General features: G+C 38.3%; 2 long non-coding RNA genes across 2 annotated transcripts; both read right to left on the minus strand.

Moving 5' to 3' along the window:
* Positions 1 to 1,806: 1,806 nt before the first annotated feature.
* Positions 1,807 to 2,255, minus strand: LOC309672222. The gene is made up of 3 exons (XR_014269222.1): positions 2,158 to 2,255; positions 1,991 to 2,035; positions 1,807 to 1,868 (listed from the first exon to the last, which is right to left on the minus strand). It is a non-coding gene; the product is annotated as an uncharacterized lncRNA (long non-coding RNA).
* Positions 2,256 to 7,900: 5,645 nt separating this feature from the next.
* Positions 7,901 to 13,773, minus strand: LOC309672221. The gene is made up of 3 exons (XR_014269221.1): positions 13,731 to 13,773; positions 11,443 to 11,514; positions 7,901 to 7,935 (listed from the first exon to the last, which is right to left on the minus strand). It is a non-coding gene; the product is annotated as an uncharacterized lncRNA (long non-coding RNA).
* Between the last annotated feature and the right edge of the window lie 6,230 nt (positions 13,774 to 20,003).

Raw genomic sequence — 20,003 nt, forward strand, 5'->3', positions numbered from 1 at the left:
AAATAGATCAGCACAATTTCCTTTGGTTCAGATGGGAACAGAAATCTAAAATTTGTAAGGGTGTTGCTATTTATTTTGTTGAATTCATCAATTCAGGAATTACTTTGTGAGAATGCTCTTTGGAAAGTTATCGAACCTACAAGCCAAAAAACCTGTTGACAATAAAGATATTATCACACAGAAGACATCCTGACAATATAGTCGTTATTGACATTAGTTACATTTAAGATCTATTAACGATAAAGATGGTGACACAAAGACTGAATGCAGAAGCATTTGCATTAATTTCACTTTCCAGAGCTGAAATTTTGTGATTGTTCATTTTTGTTACATGAGACGTAATTTTGAAATTTAGTTTGTGTTTGGGTTTTTTTGTTTGCTTTTTTTTTTCTCCCCCTGTGTAGTTCTCAGAGTTAATGGTTGCCTTTCAGCACAAATCTTGTGATACAACTTCCAAGATCACTGCTTCTTCTTCTTCTTCTTCAAAAATATTATTTCAGACTGAGATAGATTCAAGTGCTGCAATTCAGAGGAGGAACTAGATAAAAATTCTCCCCAGTTTCATAACCCAGTTTCACATCTGGAATTTGCTGAGAACAGATATGGAGCCAAATTTCTCCTCAAAGTATTTTGATCACCAGATTTTGCTGTCTGTGTATTAACTCAGAATGTACCTCATGTGCATGGTCATCTACAGTAGCTTACCCTTTCTCCAGGTGTACCAGGTACGCCATTCTGGCCGGGTTCACCATTTGCCCCTCTTTTGCCTTCCTCACCAGGAGGTCCAGGAGCACCTGGGGTGCCATTTTCACCCTGGCAACAACAATAAAAAAGCCCTCCAGTGAAGTTAGAAGTCTCCAACCCCCACCCCCACCTCCACCCCCCATGGGTTTTGTATGGGGAACGATTCAGGGTTCAGACTTCCTTAGAAGAAGAAGTCTCTGAATGCATTTTAAAATCACTTACACGCTCGCCTTTTGGGCCTGGATCTCCTTTTGCACCATTCTTACCAGGTTCTCCCTAAAAAGGAGAAAAGGCCATTAAAATTATGGATTGCAACAGGGTATTATTCTAGACCTACCAGATGCACTAAAATGCTAAGAAGCAGACATGACATCTTTCAAATTATTGATTCATTTTTATTATTTTACGCTCTGCAAAGGAATTAGCATGCACTAGTTGAACCTGGACATGGAATGCATGAAAATCCAGTAAAGGAAAGAAGTGATACAATCTTGAACACCACTGAGTAAAATTTTATGTCTGTTTCTGAGCTACTTCAAACATCATTGAGACTTTTGCTTGACATCCTTTTCTCTGACAAATGTGTGGTGTAAGGCTGTCAGGAAATAGCCTGCTGGGTAAATGACTAAGAGTATGTACAACACACTCGCTATAGTCAACTGTGGACTCAGCCCATGGGAATTTAAACAGGAGAAACGAGGATTTTAAAACAGCAGATTTGGTTAATGTCACCATTTTAGACTAGATTTTTTTGTTGTGTGTTTCAGAATTGATAGATAATTTAGGAAAGCAAACAAATATTATTATATTTTTTATGTATAATGTTTATATATAGCAATATCTAAATGTGTGAAAGATAAATATATTGTATATTTATAAAAATAATTGCCTGTTGTTATTATAAAATAATTTATTAGACCATCTCAAGTGAACAGGACAAATTCAATGTTTTTTTTTTAATGTTATCAGAACTACTTCCACCATATTTGTTTGTACAACCAGTGTAATGAATATCAGCAACTCACCGGACTGCCTTTGGCTCCAGGGTTTCCACTTGTACCTGGAGGGCCAGGAAGACCGCGGCCTCCAGGCAGACCAGGAGCACCGGGAATACCAGAAGGTCCCTGTAGAGAGTGAACAGAAGATGGGGATGAAGAGAGCATGGCATTGTTGGACTCTGCCCAGTCCAAACAGCAACCCTCACCAACACAGTGCAGCAAAAGACAGTGGTATGACAAGTACCCACCATTTCACCCTTGTTGCCAGGGCTTCCAGCTCTTCCAGGAGGGCCCTGAAAAAATAAACATATAAATAACCGATGCTGTTAACCAAGGGCTAAACCAAAGGACATGTAGAGCTTTGTGAAGAGCAAGTGGCATGACACTTCTCAGTTCCCATGTGGTATTTACATACCTGAGGCCCGGGGGGCCCAGCATGACCCTGAGGACCAGGTTCTCCTCTCTCTCCAGGACTACCGCTAGAACCAGCAGGACCAGGAGGACCAGTTTCACCCTATGGCAAACCAGTAAAAGGAAAAAATGGATGGATTTTAGTCTTGTCTGCAGGGCAATCAGTATCAGCTTCATGCATTCTTCCCCTACTCTGACATCTTTGCTTGGTTTTGGAAGAAGGTTACCACTGTCATCACTTGAGTGCAAGAGTCAAATCAGCACGGTGACCCCAGTGCTGAGGCACAAGGTACCCATGCACTCCAACCAGCACATGCTGCACAGCTCCTCTAGTTGGGGAAGTTCACTCGAGCCCCTGCCATAACGCAACATAAAATATTGGGTCTACTACTTCACGGTGTTTTGGGGTGGGTGTTCATGAAGGTGATGAACATAGATAGGGTTTGTCTCATGCTGTGTTTGAAAACACATCAGTTCTAGGCTTGCAAACAGTGTAATAGCAGCCAGAAAGAAGAGGACTCGTAAAATTAAGATGTATAGTGACATAAACTGGCTAACTAGAGAAAGGACCAAATTCTACATTAGCGTGCATCTTTAGCTGAATACCTTAAAACCTGGAGAGCCTGGAAATCCTGCAGTTCCAGGGGGACCTGGGGGACCCTTAAAAGTGAAAGAAATACTATTAATGCAAACAGTAAAAGCCATATGGAATTTGGAATTGATGTTAAGTTAAAAAAAAAGTCTGATTATGAGATTTTTCTCTGGCTAAGGAAACACCTGGCAAAATAGCAAATATAAATCATGCTGTAGAAAATTAAGCTTGGCTAATTCCAAAATATCACACCTACATCTTAGTTACTCTGATTTTTATACATTCAGCTAAATTTCTGTGTTATAAATTTAAAAACATGAAAGCTAACATCAAAGAGATTAAGCTATAAAAATTGTCCAAAATTTGTTCTAATTATAAAAAATGTGTAGGAGAAAAAAAAAGCTAATATAGCTGTTACATATACAAGTGGACATGCTCAGGTAGATAGAAATTTTGTCCACCTCAGGCATCTAAATAATGTATTTGATAAGACCATTCAAAATTTGATCTGTGTGAAGAAGAGCAATTCTGTCTATCTGTTCGCTGAGAATAACCTCGTTTTGGATTTATGCATTTTCTGTTTTACAGTGTTAAAGCTCTTCCATTGCACTGTATGCTTCAAGTATCTTAACCAACAGTTATGAAATACAATTAAATAAAATGTTCATTCTTAGACCAGTGCACCCCCAGTCTCAGGTTTGCTGGCACTGCAGATCATCAGCTAGAAGTAACTAGACTTGAGCAACACAAATACTTAAAGTCAAACATCTGTAATTCAGCTTACAGGTGGGCCTGCTGCTCCTGGAGATCCGTCTTTGCCATGGGCACCCTACAGAAAGAAGAGAGGTGTTGACTGCAGAGCACTACTCTGGACACAGAACCCACACGCGTTAATTCCCATGACTCTCAGACCATCTATTTGTTTCTGTACGTTCCCACTTAATTGACCAAGACACAAGAATTCCTCAACTACGAAATTCTAAAATAAAAATTAACTAAATATTTTGTGAAGCAATATCTAACGCTTTACGTGACTTGCACTGTAATGATGAGACAGCAAGATTCAAAAATGTATTCTTACTACATTTCTTAAGGAAATAGCAGTTACAAACCATCATCTCTGTGGACAGTTTTTAAGGTTAAACAACTAAGATCGCAACAGATCTATATTGCGAAGTAACAGTTACTTCTAATTCACATAAAAGATTAAAATTTCACTCCAAAACCATAACAAAGAGTGGTATGACTGCATGTCCTGTTGCCTGTCTTGTAGATGTGTTAGGCCAGGTCCGCTGCTCAGGTTATATAGTGTTTGTATGAACAAGTTGCTGTTTGTTATACTTTAGCTGTGCTTTGTTGATTGTGTTGGATGCTATGAACTATGACTTCTTTCACAGCAAAGAATGTACCCCCTAATCTCAGCCAAGGAGTAATTTTATCTTCTTCCTGCAAGTTACTTCTGAGATTGCAGTTTTCCCTCTCTTTGCCTTCTGCTGATGCCCTTTGCTTCCACTCCTCCTCCCTATTCCTCTTGGCTGAACCTGACCTTACGCTGAAACACTGAACTCTCCTTCAATGTGTAATCTATTCATTTTAAAAAAGGAAAGAGAGAATAAGATGGTGAACATGTTGTGAGTTAGAAGTGAGAGGAAGATTTAATTGTGAGAAGAAGATTTAATTGGGGGATTGAAAAGTTTTCATGTATGATTTTACAGATGCTATATAGTTTTCTAATCCTCTGCATTACAACAGTTTTAAGGAAAATCTATGAAGTAAGGAATTCTCAACATATTGAAACAAGCTATGTGCTGCTTCTCAACATCTTGAAACAAGCTATGTGCTGCTTCTGAATAAAAACAGCAGCTGTAATTACTTACAGGGCCACCAGGATTCCCAGGTCTTCCTCTTTCACCAGCTGGACCTCTTGGTCCCTAGAAAACATAAGAAAAAGAGTCTGCTAAATGGTTTCCAAAATAGTATGGCCAAGCAAAGAGACATTGCTCTAATTTGCATATCTCGGTGTTGTTCAATGCATGTGGTGGGCCAATTAAACTTAAAAGAAAGATGAGTAACTCGGTTAACTGGGAAGTGCCATTGGCACTTCCATTTAAATACTACAGTATACACATATTTACCGGTTGGCCTGGTGATCCGTTTGCTCCAGGAAGACCAGTTTCACCCTGTTATGGAAAGAAAACACCAATGAGGGAATTAACTTTGGTGAGAACATTTTTTGGTTTATTCAAGGGGAAGAGACATAGAAATGAGACAGCCCAATCTGTTGTCCCTTTCTGCGTGATGCTGAGTGTCATCAGCACGACCTCAGGTCTGTGAGGTCTGAGATGTCTAAACAAGTGGCAGAAAAAAAATATTTAAACAGAAATAAAAAATCAGTAAGACTCAGTCCTTTAATATTATTCAATAAAGTCAGATGATCCAGGCGTGTCCTTTCATTTTGGAATCTCATATTTACTACAGCTGGAAAATTGAGACTTGATGGGGTTCAGAAAGTTTAACTCCTTTGGAATGATTCTCATTTTTTCCATGGAGATATTCAATGAGTTTTTGTAATGTTTAGTGGATTTTTATAATTACATAATATGCAAAACACAGCTATATAACAAACGATGGATGGTATTACTGTACCTATTACAAAGATGACACTATAGTTTTTTACCTTTGGACCAGGAGCACCGCTGTCACCTTTGGCACCATCTTTTCCATCAAAACCCTGTGGGAATTGAAAACCATATCTGTGAATAATATTCCTCTTGCGTCTGGAAAACTTAATTCCTCTTGGTAAAATATTAAGCTTCAAGAAAACCTCATATAAAGGGGCATATTTTTAATAATGAGTGCTATCAGCTATTGGATCACTTTTTGAAAGAAAATTCTGAATCCTCCATCTTCACGGCCATTATTTAAGAGTGGATGCTTTTCTGGAAAGCATGCTTCAGCCCAGCATTCAGGATGGAGCTCTACAATTGAGGTAACTACATAAAATTTAACAGTCTTTGTTACAGAAGGTCAGATTACTTTGTCCAGAAATTGGCCTTTAATTCTATGATTCAGTCTCTTTAGCTGGGAATTGATGTCTGAAAGAGCACAACAGTGCAACACCCTAATTCAAGTAGAGTAACAGACTCAGCTACAATCAAGATACTCAATACTTACTCGTTGACCTTTCATCCCAGGCATTCCAGGCATTCCAGGGTGTCCCTTGTGACCCTAAACACACAAATATAGAAAGATGAATAAATCCCATACTTCTTGTACGAAAGGCACAAGCCAATGTTCATTGTGTGTCATGTTCACTTGACTAACTTAAAACAGGAAAACAAAACCTTTGATTAGAAGACCATTGTTATCAGGGGCTTTTCCGTACCGGTAATCCAGGGATTCCACGGTCTCCATTTCTGCCTGGTCTTCCTGGTTCTCCCTATTGAAAGAAAGTAAATTTTTTTGACTGCTTTGCTATTGCTTCAGTTACTGGCAAAGAACCAGTCCTAGTAGATCGAGGTGAGTCGGAATAAGCAGCTGAAACTTCCACCAAAGACACTAGGGAAAATTATAGCAGGGGGACGGTTCACTATATGACTGCCTTCTGAAAAACAGCTGTCTGGATTTATAAAATCAAATTTTCACAAGTTTTTGCTTAACATCTAGTTTATTTCAGGACAACATTTAGGAAGAGATGATCACGGAAAACCTATTTTTCATGGAGAAAGACTCAAAATGGACAAAAACTCTAGCTGCTTGTCTTGCCTTGTACTGTACCTATTCCGGACTCCCAGCTGTGACACAAAAGATGGTTTTAACAGCCTTAGCTCTCAAAGCAAGATTTGAAGGGAGCAGACAACTAGCACTACTGTGTGCTTTTTTTTACAACGGCTAATTTATTTTGCACCAGATCAAAATAGCATACTTCACGCTTAGGTTTCCTTTCTTATTTTTAAATTGTGTCAAACAAATTGACTGCTAAAATAGAAACATTTTTTTGAATGGACATTTATACCTAATGTAAGCCAAAGGTAGTTTCTTACAGTCATGTTGTCAAGTTGAGAAATAGGGAGATGTTAAAAATTCTTAAATGCAATGGTATCAATGTGCTCTGCTGTCTTACCATTTAATGAACTTTCTTTCTTCCCATTTATTAATCACTGGATGAATAATAGTGAACTTACATCTTTTCCTGGTGGACCAACTGGGCCTATCATTCCAACAGGGCCTGGAGGTCCCTGTAAAAGGATAATTAATATTAACTATAATAATAAAAAATATTAAGTCTCTTTCAAATTAAAATTGCATTAAGTGTGATAAAATACTTGTACATTTGACATACATGATAGCAAACAGAAAGCACCAACTGTAAAATTTCCATCCCCTCCAGCAATGACACAGATTCATGCATGTAAGATCATGCTTTTACTGTAAAGAGTGATAGGTAATGTATACATACAGGAGGGCCAGGTTGTCCTGGTTCTCCGGGGGAGCCTTGGTATCCAGCAGAGCCCTATAATGCAGCAAAAAAACAGTTAAGATGTGGACAGTTACACGCATCATCCCATGGTGCTACTATATTTTATAAAAATTTAATAATCATAAGGAAAACAGTAGTCAGAACTGTCACCAAATGACCAAAGGTGAATTTAGCAGAACCAAGCAGAATATGCCTACATGAAAACACAATTAAAAACACTCCTCTAAAAGGAGATGTGCATCAAAACAATCAGACCCTTTGTGCGTGCACTGTATGTGTTTTGGGATTCTCGCTTTCCTGTATCTCCCGTTGAATTTTTGTATGAATAAAGATTTGGGAACGTTAACAGAGGATGGTAGGCAGTGGCATGTCTTAAGACAACCTTAGCTGACACCCCACAGAATTGCAAAGTTCAGGGGAACACACGGACTTAAGCAAGCACAGTATATAGCACTCAGTCATTGAGTCTTGGTGGTGCATGGATGGCACAACCCAATTAACAGAAGGTGACATTTATCCATAAAATTCTTTGGCATATCATCTAGATTTATCGGTTGGAAATGTACCTAATATTTATGACAGAGAAAAGGAGAAGCTCATATAAAAGAATATGAGAAGATTATGAAAAGATTAATTTTACTTACAGGGGGACCTGCATGACCAGGTGGGCCAGGGGGACCACTGGGGCCGGGAGGTCCTGGAAAGCCAGTCTAGTGTAGATTAAAAAATAGTAATTATATTAATGTAATATTGCTATAATGCTTAATGTAGTTGCTATAGTCACCAATAACTGTGAAATAATTTATTTTTTTTATATTAGTACAGAGAAAAATCCATGGTGGCATGCACTTGGTGAAGTAAAAAAGAAGCAGCACACACATTGCTAAATATGTTGTCTCATACCTACAGTCCCTTCAGAAAAGGGATCAATGGGTTTCTCTTTGCAGCCTTAGCTAATATACTCCACAAGATGCTTTCAAACCTGTAATTTTTTTCTTTTGAGTCACTATTCCCCTTCTCTAGACCCCCAGAAGGATGTTCGCAGCTCAGCTTTTCAGCTACCTGAACTGGAAGAATAGATAACTAGCTCTTAATTTGTAAAAAAGAGTAAATGATCTTCAGCTGCTCTGCCATGTAACTGAGGTTCATTAGCCTAACCCTACATCTTCAGTGGTGGAGCCAAAGTGTACTTATAAACTTGCTTATAAACTCTATGGGTGCCAGGTTTTGCTTTCTAAAACTAATTTTAAAAATTCTCACATGCATTCAGGAGCTATATTAGATATAAGTATGCAACCCATTAGAAGAACTTTGTATGATAAACCCTGTTTGTGACCCTAGACTTCTTAGGACTCACAGGTATACTGAATTAAGGCCATATTTTTCTTATTGTCAGTAAGGCGAGCATTTTCACCAGTGAAACCTTTTCTGAACTTTAACGGTACTAAGCCATATAAAATAAATGATATGTGGACTAACCAAAGGACTCAGAGGATGAAACAGCAATATACATATCATTTAACTCAAAGCAGTAGTAGTGTTCCTTATTTTAACTGGTAAAAAGGGAGTAAAGTATTACTAAGGAAATTATCACTTTGGGAAGGATGCTAATATTTCTACTTCCTCTAGCAACAACCACAAAAACATTTGATACTGCAAAACAGAAAACATTTGAAAATTAGCACAGTGGTTTACTGCAGCTTTATGTGGTTCTTTAAAAAAAGGTTTTGTTAAATTAAACTCTTAATGGGTTTGATACCGCCAAAACGATTGAAGTATATGAATTACATGAAAAACACCATGTACTGCAGTACTGACACTATGTTCCATGGCTTAATATTGCACATGATGTGTTGCATTGGAGACTGCCATACAGTATCAGAATAGGTTATGTATAACAGATGTTACACGAACCTAATTTTCTTAATACAAGATTAATAGTAGTGCTATATTATACTAGTACATGTAGTATAGTATACCACTATACTGCAAATATACTACGTTAATATTAGTTCACAGGTTGCCTTTTGTCTAAAAAAGAGAATCATTGTAATTGCTATTTTCTGGGACAAGAGGTACACCAAGCGGCAGAGCAGTTAGTGTCTGGGTAAATCAAGTTGCCTTCAACGTGTGAAGACAACGAGCAGTCCCTTGCTGTTAATTGTTAGAACTCATTTGGTATAAAATAACATGAATTGGAGCCATCAACTCATCAATTGCAATCAGTTGATTAGACATAGAGCTATAAACAAACAAGACATTATTTTTTTCGAGGTGCACGCTGAGGAGATAAACTGCTAGTGAGGTATGACAATTGCTTGCTGCCAGCATCTCCAGACTGTGAAGAAACGAGCACGTTTTAGTTAGAGTGCGTGCACTGGTGGAAAGAAACAAAGACAATATGTGGAGGTTATACAAGCAAGTAAAGAGCAACTGTGATGTAAAGTACAAAATCAGTCTGCTAGGAGTGGAAAGCCAACCGGAAAGACAGTATTGGAGAGATGTGGGACTGAGGAAATACCAGGCACGGTAACCACCCATGGACAAATGTTGGTGCTATAGCTGGCATTTGTTGTTTTATTACTCTTCCAAATTATTTCAGTTTGTATGTTTATTCAAACTGAGGGTTTACGTTGAAAATTGATAAATTAAATTTATAGATTCATAAATTAATTAATCTATGTAACATTAGTGACAGGCATTCTTTAGTTCTAGCGAGTTTAGTCACATCTGCCTGTAACTCTTCTGTTACGTCACGTATTGCATGATGCAATGTAAAAGACCATATGACCTGAAACTATACAGACAATCCTGGCTGAAGACATTCTAGGGTGCCAAATTGAGTCGTGGGGTTTTTTAACCCAAGTCCAGGAGTCAGAGCACAAGAAATCACTAAGCACCTCAAGGAAAAATGCCAAAATAGAGAGGAGTAACTTTAATTGACAACTGAAAGGTATTTTGGTTGTCTGCCTGGTTCAACACATCCCATATTAAGTCACCAAGTAGCAAAATGTAGATGATGTGATAAGCTGTGGGCAAAGACTGTGAGGAGCTGATTATGAATAAATGAATTAACAAATACAAAAATGGATGGTTGAAGATGACCAATGCATGGATGATCATATTAGCAAATGAACAAGGTAGAAATAAACAGATTAAAATAAAGGTGAGAAAATAACGAACTGTATTTCAGGACAAACAGCTGTCATGATTAGTAAAATGTAATTCATTAGATGATCTGATGGAACCCTGAGAAAGGACACCTTTGCATGGAACTGCCTGGATACGTTACAACACGTGATTCCCAAAACTTGTTATGCAGCATTGGACTGAAAATAATGATTATGCTTAATGAAGCAGCAGGCAATTTCAAATAAGAGCAATTCACCACATCCTCTATATAGCAGATTGCCTGAATCAAGAACACTCCATATCATCGGTGGTGAATATCTCTAAATCCCAGTGCCTAAAAGGAAAATGATGAGGTACAACATTTAAATTTATTTCACAGGGGAAGCATAGCTCATGCACAACTCTTTCAGGCAATCCATGCTTTATCTCACTAAAAAAATGGTGAAAAGCTTGGGCCAGGCCTAGCAGGCAGATGCAGCATCCTTAGTACACAGTCTGAACAGCTGTGGGTAAAAAAAAAAAAAAAAAAGATAACTGTAAAAAGAAAAAGTGAAAAGATTTTGACTGCTTCTGGGGCGAAAAAAAGATTACAAGAGGGTTTTACTCACTTGTTATCAGACAAGTTGAGTTTTGGAAAAGTAAATAAGTATGGAGTATCATACAGAGTAAAGACAGGGTGCTGCTGAATGGATAAAGGAAGATTAGGGGCAGCAGAAGAGGTAAAAAATTGGTAGGAGGGAGGGAAGCAATTAATAGAATACCAAAGCAGATAAGTGAGGGAGAAAAGGGTAATTGTTTAGGTGGTGTAAGAAAGTGAATCAGAGACAGATTAGGAAAAAGAAGGTAAGAAAAAGAAGAAAGCAAGAGAAAAGGCAAAACCCCCAGATAATCTATAGTTACTTTCTAGAATGATACTGCAAAGAAAACTGCTGCCTTACATTGCATTCCACTTGCAGGCAACAATTAAATTAAAACTGATCTTGTTAAATTAAAATCAGGATACATACACATCCAAGGTATAATCTACAAGCAGAAAATTTGTCCTTTAAAAGAAAAAGGACAGAAAACAAGCTATATCATCTTACAATGGGCTGTGGGTAACCGATACCAGCTGAACCGGCCTTCACATCATAGGAGTCATACTGTGGAGAAAAACTCTGTAAAAGAAATACAGAAAAACAGAAAGAAAGGAAAAAAAAAAAAAAAACAGAAAAGAAAAGAAAGAAAAAAGAAAAAAAGGTGATTGCTACAAATCAAATAAGTCTTTTCTTACATAGGTATGGCAAATGTATGGAAATAACTCATTTGTATCTATTGAGTAGTACGTTTGACATAGAGCTGCCATATATTTAAATCATCCATAAGAGAATATCATTCTTTTGTGGTCATGGTAACATTGGCTCCCTATGCTGTGCGTATCCAGTTCTCATCTTAACAGCTGGGCCTCAGCTGAACCAAAAAATTACCATTCTCTCTCCTCTTATTCTTGTTTGAATCTTTTTAAGCTTCTTCCCCCCCCCCATTTTCTTTATCAGTCTCTTTTCTGTTGGACTTAATTGTTACTCAAGGAAGTTGATTAAGCATTTTCTGTTACACTAAAGAAGGCAACAGTTTATTATCATTTTCCTAATTTCTGTTACCTGTGATTAATGAATGTCTCATTTCAGAAAATTTGGTAGCAAAAAATCTCTTAACTATGTATGTCTGTCCTTCCCTGAATTACAAATATTTTATTTTACCTCATGCGTGGGAACTCAACTCATCTCAGAAAACTGAGTTTCACACTTTTTTCTTAATTCCATTTTCCATCTTTCCCTTTCTCCTTTCCTGTTCACTATGTCACTCCAAGTAATTCAAACACAATCATCACTTTTAAGCTCAAGCAGCTGAGCCTCAATGCTTTTGACAATTTGTCTCGAAACAAATGGAAGCTCAGTCCAAGGCACGGAGTGAAAACATGTCCTGTGGGCCTTTCTGAGAGCAGACAGCATCTTTGACGCACCCCTTTACACAAAATACTGTTTAAAAAACCCTATAAATTCTACGATCAGCTTTTCAAGGAATTCCCATGTAAGCCTTTTAACTGGCATATGTTGATTTTATTATGCAAATGTTAGCAAACTTAGTTGAATAATATGGCATTAATGCAGTTTATGCATCAATGGCACATAGGTGGTTGAGCAGGAAAGGCTGAATACGCGCAGTGTTCTGCCTGATAATCCAAACCACTGTGGACCCAGCTCCCTCGCTGACCCGATACAAGATGACTGATATCAACCTGTGCTATATCTATCTATCTATCTATCTATCTATCTATCTATCTATCTATCTATCTATCTATCAATATATGCTACTGATATCAACCCTCTTATCAGGAAAGCGAGTTGACCCTCTCAACAGCACATCTTTGATACAGTGTTGGAGTGGGTGACTAATTCAGCCTATCGTCCTCTCCCGTGTCTCCATCTGCCAACCCAAACCCAGTAGCTCTCTTGGTGTGTTATTGTGGTGTCCCTTAAGAATGGTTAACCGACCCATGGGTACCTCTCCCAGAAGCTCAGTCCTTCAGACACAATCCCTTTCAGAACTGAATAGAACCAAGACATCTTTCCTCAGTTTTTGTCTTACCTGGGAGTGGGAAGTGTGTATGGAAGCTACAAACAGTGGCCTAAGTTCAAAGGCAGCAATTGTTTTAACATACGATTTTTAACAGTTTTGTGCTAAAGCAATCCCAGGCTTGCTGGATTGCGTGGGAGATAACGTCATCTATTAACAAACTGCCAGCTGTGGCTCAGCTCCCTTAATGAATCCAACTGCACAGAAACTTTAGTGCAAATTAGATCTCTTGCTGAGTCTGCCCAAGTTTTCAGAACAGAATTCAAGATTCGGTGGGCCAGAAATAAAGAGGGAGCATGACAAATTGCACTTACGTCTCACTCCCCTGCAAGTAGAGGACCTGTGTTTTGGTCTGGTCTCCTGGGAATATTTCTTTATTAAACATGCATTGGATAAAATACAGTAAGAGAGTACCCTAACCATTAAGCTTGAGAGGACATACTTCCTCCTGCATGCTTTCTTTTTGATCAGATTATTTATGATTTAAATAAGTCCTTCATCGGATCTGGCACCAAGAGTTTTAAAAAATAAGATAAGGCAGAGATTTAATTGCACTCCAGTCAAACTTGGTGGACAAAATCCCCCCCAAAACAACAAAAACCCACCTACCAGTCAGCTGTGTTTTTCAAAGGCGCAAATAAGAGACAGATGGCATTGAGAGCAAAGTATGTGTGAAGGCACAAGGGATGGGCGTCTGCAGTATTGCTTTGTATGCTTATGAGCAACAATGTAGAAACTGCACATAATGATGCCTTACCCCTCCGCTTATACTAGGACACGACTGGCAGATCCCAGGGGGGCCAGGAGCTCCAGGACTCCCCGGCTGTCCTGGAGGCCCAGGGGCACCGTTTCTGCCTGGAAGCCCCGGAGAACCCTGCAAAGACACAAACAGAGCAGATACAGATGTCAGCACTTGCCTCCAACTGCAAGAGCATCGCAGGACAAATCCTTCCATTCATACCAAAGTCTGTGCGATTACAGTGGGAAACTTTCTCTATTAAACATGACTAAGACCACAACCAAACATTCAGGAAAGACATAGACAGTAGATAAAATTCACACATGGAAACACTGGCTCTTGATTTTGTTAGTTTCCTTGGGAAAAAAAAAAGTTGCACTTACAGGGTCTCCTTTGGGTCCTTGGCTGACTACTCCAGGAGTCTAGAAAAAAAGAAAAAGTAATTAAATTAAGAAATAAAAAACCAAATCAACCTGAAAAACTGAATATTTGTATATATATATATATAAAGAAGAGTAAAATAGTTTTATCAAATGAATTCCACTTATTCTTATTCAGTCTATTTAAAAGTTGTGGGGTTTTTGGTCAGTCTTGCATCTGTATTTTCACAGTTCATCCATAAAGATACACCTCTCCTGTAGGCAAAATCATGGCACTAATGAAGTCAGTAGAGCTTTGACATTGAGTACAATGGGGACAGAAGTCCACTGTGGAAAGTTGTAAGGGACAGTTTTCTTGTATCCTTCTCAGTCTAGCATTTTAACTGTGATAATGTAGCTAATTTTAATTTCTCAGGTCTACTCCTCCAATTTATTTATTTTTTCAATTAATAATTCAGCTACATGTTACTATCTGGATTCTCAATTAATGGTTCAGAATGTATTCAGGTGCTAATGGTAGCAAAGAATATACAGCTGAAACTATCTTGGATCTTTCAAGGTGTCATTTCCCTACACACCATCCAAGGACAGCTTCCAGTGGGCTGACCAAACTCATATATCGAAGACAGAGGCTGGAAGAAGTGGTCCACATGTCCTTTATTATCAGGAACCTCAGAACTGACAGAAGAGTCCCTGGACTAAACAAGAGAGGGAGCTGTGCTTAAATCTCCAGCATGTTCATGTGTACTACTCATTTACACCTCTAAAACTGTTCAGTGAAGTAGCTCAGGTAGTCCTGGAAACGGCAGAGTTGCACTAGCATGGTGCATCTAACACTAGGTGACATGTTTGGGTATGACGTTGCATGTTTCAGCAAATATACTATAGAGCTGCAGAAATACATCTCCTCCCTTCCTCTTCCATATACATGTCTCTCTCAGTCACTTCTTTTATCTTATGGATAAGAATCTTCAATGTGCTTTATGTTCTTTAACATAATCTCATGGATCTTAAACAAGGATGAAATGTTCGGATAACCTTAGAGCTCAGTATAGCCGGCTCACTCACTGAAGTGGTTTAGGCAGGGGACTTGGCATGCACTAACATTCTTGATGTTCCTGAGGTTAAGTTGCTGTAAGTGGTTTAGATAATGTTGGTGCCTATAAACAAGATGGTGATAAATTAGGGAAGTAGGGCTTGATTCACCTTTCCTTTACAGGGCATTAAGCCAGCAATAACTCTGCAAAAGGAAATTTGCTCTGTGATGATGTAACATTGAATTGATAAGAAATGTAGACTTGTGGTATGCTGTGAAAATTGTCTAACTTTCTTTAACTCTGTATTGGTATTAGTTTTATGGATATAAAATGAGAGTGCTGTTTGCGTTATTCCTATGCTTCTCTGTAAAATGAAAAATGTAATGACTAATTGTTGCCCTCTGTCCCTTTCTACTATTTATCTGTGCCCATTGTCTATGTAAAACTGGGTTGAAGGACTTCATGTTTTCAGCTGCATAACTCAAAGGACTAACAAGTATTTTAGCAGATCCGGTACCAATTATCTGACAGAATACAGAAGTATTCTTGAATTTAACAAAAAAAAAAAAATAAACAAACCCAAACCCAAACCATGAAAGTTCAAGCTGGGTTTTTACTTGCTTTGGCAAAATTTGCCCATCCTAAGTTTTTTTTTGCCTAGAGTCAGAAGGTGACAAGCTTAGCATTTAAAGAAAAGGGTTTAAGAGCATCTAAAAGAAAACAAATTGAGGTTGACAGGGATCAAGAAGGTGGCAACACCAAAGTAACAACGTTGAGGACAAACTTACTGTTGTAGGTTGTGGTGTTGTTTGTGGACAAACTGGACAGCACTCTCCAAAGGGAATCTCTGGGTTGGGACAGTCCAGCTCCTGATCGTCACAGATGATGTCATCGCAGAGAACAGATCCTGAGTCACACACACAGATTTGGCATGGCTCTGGTTTCCAAACATCCCTGTCAGCATAAACCTGCCCAAGATGGGTACATCCTGCAACTGGAAAGAAAGGCAAAATAGCGTTCAATATTATTTCAAATGTGTTTTCCAAATCAAAGATGAATAACATGAAAGCTGTTGGGTAGTCTGTTTTGTTTTCTACTGTAATATAGTTTATGTGTGTGAAGTAAAAGGCTAAATACTTCAGACACTGGGAGGATGTGTTACATTAATTGCAGCGTCTGCTCTGAATCTATAAATAGACATCAATGGAAATATCTTGGAGCCGATACAAAGCCCAATTAAATCTGTGATAATCTTCCGTCTCGAGTAATTTTAGTGTCAGACTGAATTACTGTGTAATTAGCAATTGAATTCTCTGCTGCAGCTAAAAAGCAAGTGTGCCAAATCCCTCAAACAAGTGTATCATTGGCCCCCATGTGCCAACATGAGCACTTACACATGGATGCAGACTAAGCCGTCTGTCCAGCACGAACCCTTGTCACCAGCATCTTGCATTAATAGCTAGTACAAAGTGTTTCTTGAAAGCCAACGTATGCGATAGATCTAAAAGAATGTCCACATTAATCGCCCAAATGGTTTGCAATTAATGTGTCATCTGGCCCGCTCAAATGTTACAAGTGTCGGTATTTTCAGAAAAAGCATTGTTCATCTGAAATAGTCATGGCTTTGTGAATTCCTTCCAACAGCTGATCAATTACGTTGTAGATAATGAATTTGAAGAGACTGATGAAAACCAGCTTCAAACATTAAATTTTGGGTTTGTATTTTCTTAGAGAAACAAGATCCAGAAAGACCAGTCATTTAAGAAACTAATATGAAAATAACACTACGAAGTTAGACAAGCTCCTTGAAGTTTTGTAGAAGTTGTTAGAAGTCTCAGATCAAAAATGTAAGTATCAGTGAATGTCTTGAATGATGAATAAGATTTTTTCCGTGAATAATTCAAAATAAAGCAGTTTGCAAACACAAAATTCTGGAGAAAGAGCTATTTGTGTACCTACCTCATCCTTAAAACTTTAATATCAGGAGTTACCTGCTACACATCACCCTTCGAAAAGACAAAAAACCTCCAAAAGATGTAATTCAAAGCTCTGACATCAACATTACCACTGGGTCCAGCCAGAAAAATGTGAATGCCATCAAATCGTTGTAACGGTCATCATTATGTACGAGACTGAGTCCAAACATATAATGCAGTCCATTCCTATGGGTTATGAAGTCCCTTTTTTTTTTCTCACAAGCGGCATTTTTCATCTCTGTTTTTAATCTTTACCACTACTGTGTTAGTACACAGGTCTCTTTTTTCTTGTTACATCCTTTGTTTTAATTTCTTTCTGTATTTGTAGGTATCTGTTTCCATACCCACACCCGGCTCTTTGGCATGGTACACTCTCGGATGCATTTCCTCTCTTCTCATGCTTTTGCTTCAGTCCCTTTTTTTCTCTATTCGTTTTCATCTTTCCCATAACACATACCCTCCCTTTTCACCTTCCGTGAATCCTCTGCATGGAACAGGAGGTTTCTTTTCCCATTTCAATCCCACTACAGGCTTTCTGCATACAACAACTTATGGTATTTCTGCACTTCATTTACAAAAGAAGCAAACAGGAAAATGCTGACTTGTCAAGGCTGACAGTACTCGTGATAAAGAGTTGGTTTTGACCACCAGCTTGATTAGAACAACAACAAGATGCAAAAAGTTTAAAAAATCCTTTCAGACGTTTTCAAGCCAATATCTTTTCCTGTGCCTGATATTGGGCTGCGATGCAGTGTTCTACCTGCCTTTGATAACACAAAACACCTTAAAATCTAAAACATTCCAGTGGCATATAAAAACTAATCCCCCTTAGACATTTTCTATCACTTAGAATTTCCCTCCTCTTCTCCACCTTTTAGGCCCCACCAGACACTTCAGATCCTGCACAAGAGAGGTGGAGAAGAACTGCTTCTTTCCAGGACAGCATCTTCTTCGCACCCACCAGGAGACAGGGCCACAGCATCAGATGCTGCTTCAAAGGACACTGCCTAACAGCCCCTACCTCTGAAGAAGATGTAGACCCCCTTCCTTGGTCTGGCAAGCTGGATTTAGTTTCTAAAACACTGGCTTGGTTTCCCAGCTCTCACACCACGGAATCGTGTCAGTGGATCCCAGGTAAATAAGATAATTCTCTGCTTAATTTACTGCTGACTGTATCTGCGAGAAACGTTTTCCTCCTTTAACAAAGCAGGATTTTACTGTGGGCGCTTAGGAAAAAAACAAACTGCCCAGCCTTGAAAAGAGTAATGAAGAATGTTTCCTGACAAGCAAGAAGGCTGAAATGTATTTTAAAAATGAGAAGTGCAGTGTAATGAATGAAATATTTTTTATAGTCTCTCTAATGACTCATGGAAAAGACCTGAATTAAAGTGGCAAAAGCTGAGTAGCTCAGAGTACAAGTGATTTGTTGTATACAAGAAGACCTCGAAAGCAGTACGCTGTGGGAGGCAGAATACCATCAAAGCTACTGGGGAGGTCAGAGCTTGTTATCCCTCTAAAAGGAGGTGGTTGGATACACTGTGGAAAGCACAGGTGGGCATCGATCCACTTCACCCTAGAGCGGTGTACTCAGCTGTCACTCTGCTTAAGCTCTGCCCAGCTCCACAGGTGAAGACATCCTTCTCATGTACAAACATAATGAGGAAGGGAAGAGATGAGTTTTCTTTAGTTTAGGGCAAAACATAGTTTATACATAACTGTTAAATAAAAATACCATGATGCAATTCAAAAGGAATTGATGCCGTTACTGTGTGCGCATGTAAGGTACAGTTATATGAACTGCATACACACATACAAATATGCATAGTGTATGCACACTTCTGTACCCATAAGATGTGTTTGATTATTTTTGATATTCAGATTTTCAGCTCTCGGTATCCCTCTTTTTCAAAACCACAATTTTGTTTCTTAACTATGTGTTTAAGACAACAAGGTTCCCATTCACTAGGAAAATCATACCCAAGAATTTGCATTTTCATATGTCATTTTTTTCTTCATCCTTACTTCATTTCCATTGATTTGTTCTGTTTTGTTTGGTTTTTTTTTTTATTATTATTTTTTTATTTTTTTATTTCCAGAGATGTGATCCTTACAGTGAAGAGGACAGCTCAAATGGGGAGCAGAAAAAGGCCCTCTTTCCCACATTTTTGCACTGCTGGTTAGAAATTATTCTGTTTTCAAGACAATTGTTCATTTCTGAAGCAGAGGCTTTTCTCAGTGACCATTTTTTTCACACTGAGATTACTCACCTTTCCATATTTTAGTCATCAATATTGATGAAAATAATGGAAATTCAAAATGTGTCACAAAACAACTGACATAACTTTATAGTAATAAGGAAATAAAGCAGATTTCTCCGCATTTTTACAAGGTTGTCATTCAGTTATTCTGCAGTAGATGGCATCATGTAACAGAAAGAAAGACAAAAAAATTGAAGACATCTGGATATAATGACATTCATATTTGCTTCTAACTTTCTGGACATTGTTAAATGAATTAAGAAATAAGCTAGGAGAGCTGCAATGAAAATCATTGCGGCCTTTGGCAGAATCAAAGTATTAAATAGGTTTCCAAAGGAAACTTACATCTGGGAAGACTTAGTCTGTTCAAGACACCCCCTCTGTGCTCAGATGTAGATCTGTGTGTCAGCATGTTATGACATAATGCATTTCGCATTCCTCATAAAGATTAACCGTTAGCTCCAAAATCCTTTGGAAAGCTGATTTGTGCTAAAGCACTGGCAAGTAACATATAGGAATAATAAGGTTATAAAAAAGCTGACTTGTCTACTTCTAGATTTGTGGTAAAAGAGTCACATACTTGCCTTAGCCAGTTTTTCTTATTGATTCCTAAACTTACATATTAGCCTAAGATTTAAAA

The sequence above is a fragment of the Vanellus vanellus genome (assembly GCF_965231255.1).
Source record: "Vanellus vanellus genome assembly, chromosome: 5".
Taxonomy (NCBI): Eukaryota; Metazoa; Chordata; class Aves; order Charadriiformes; family Charadriidae; genus Vanellus; species Vanellus vanellus.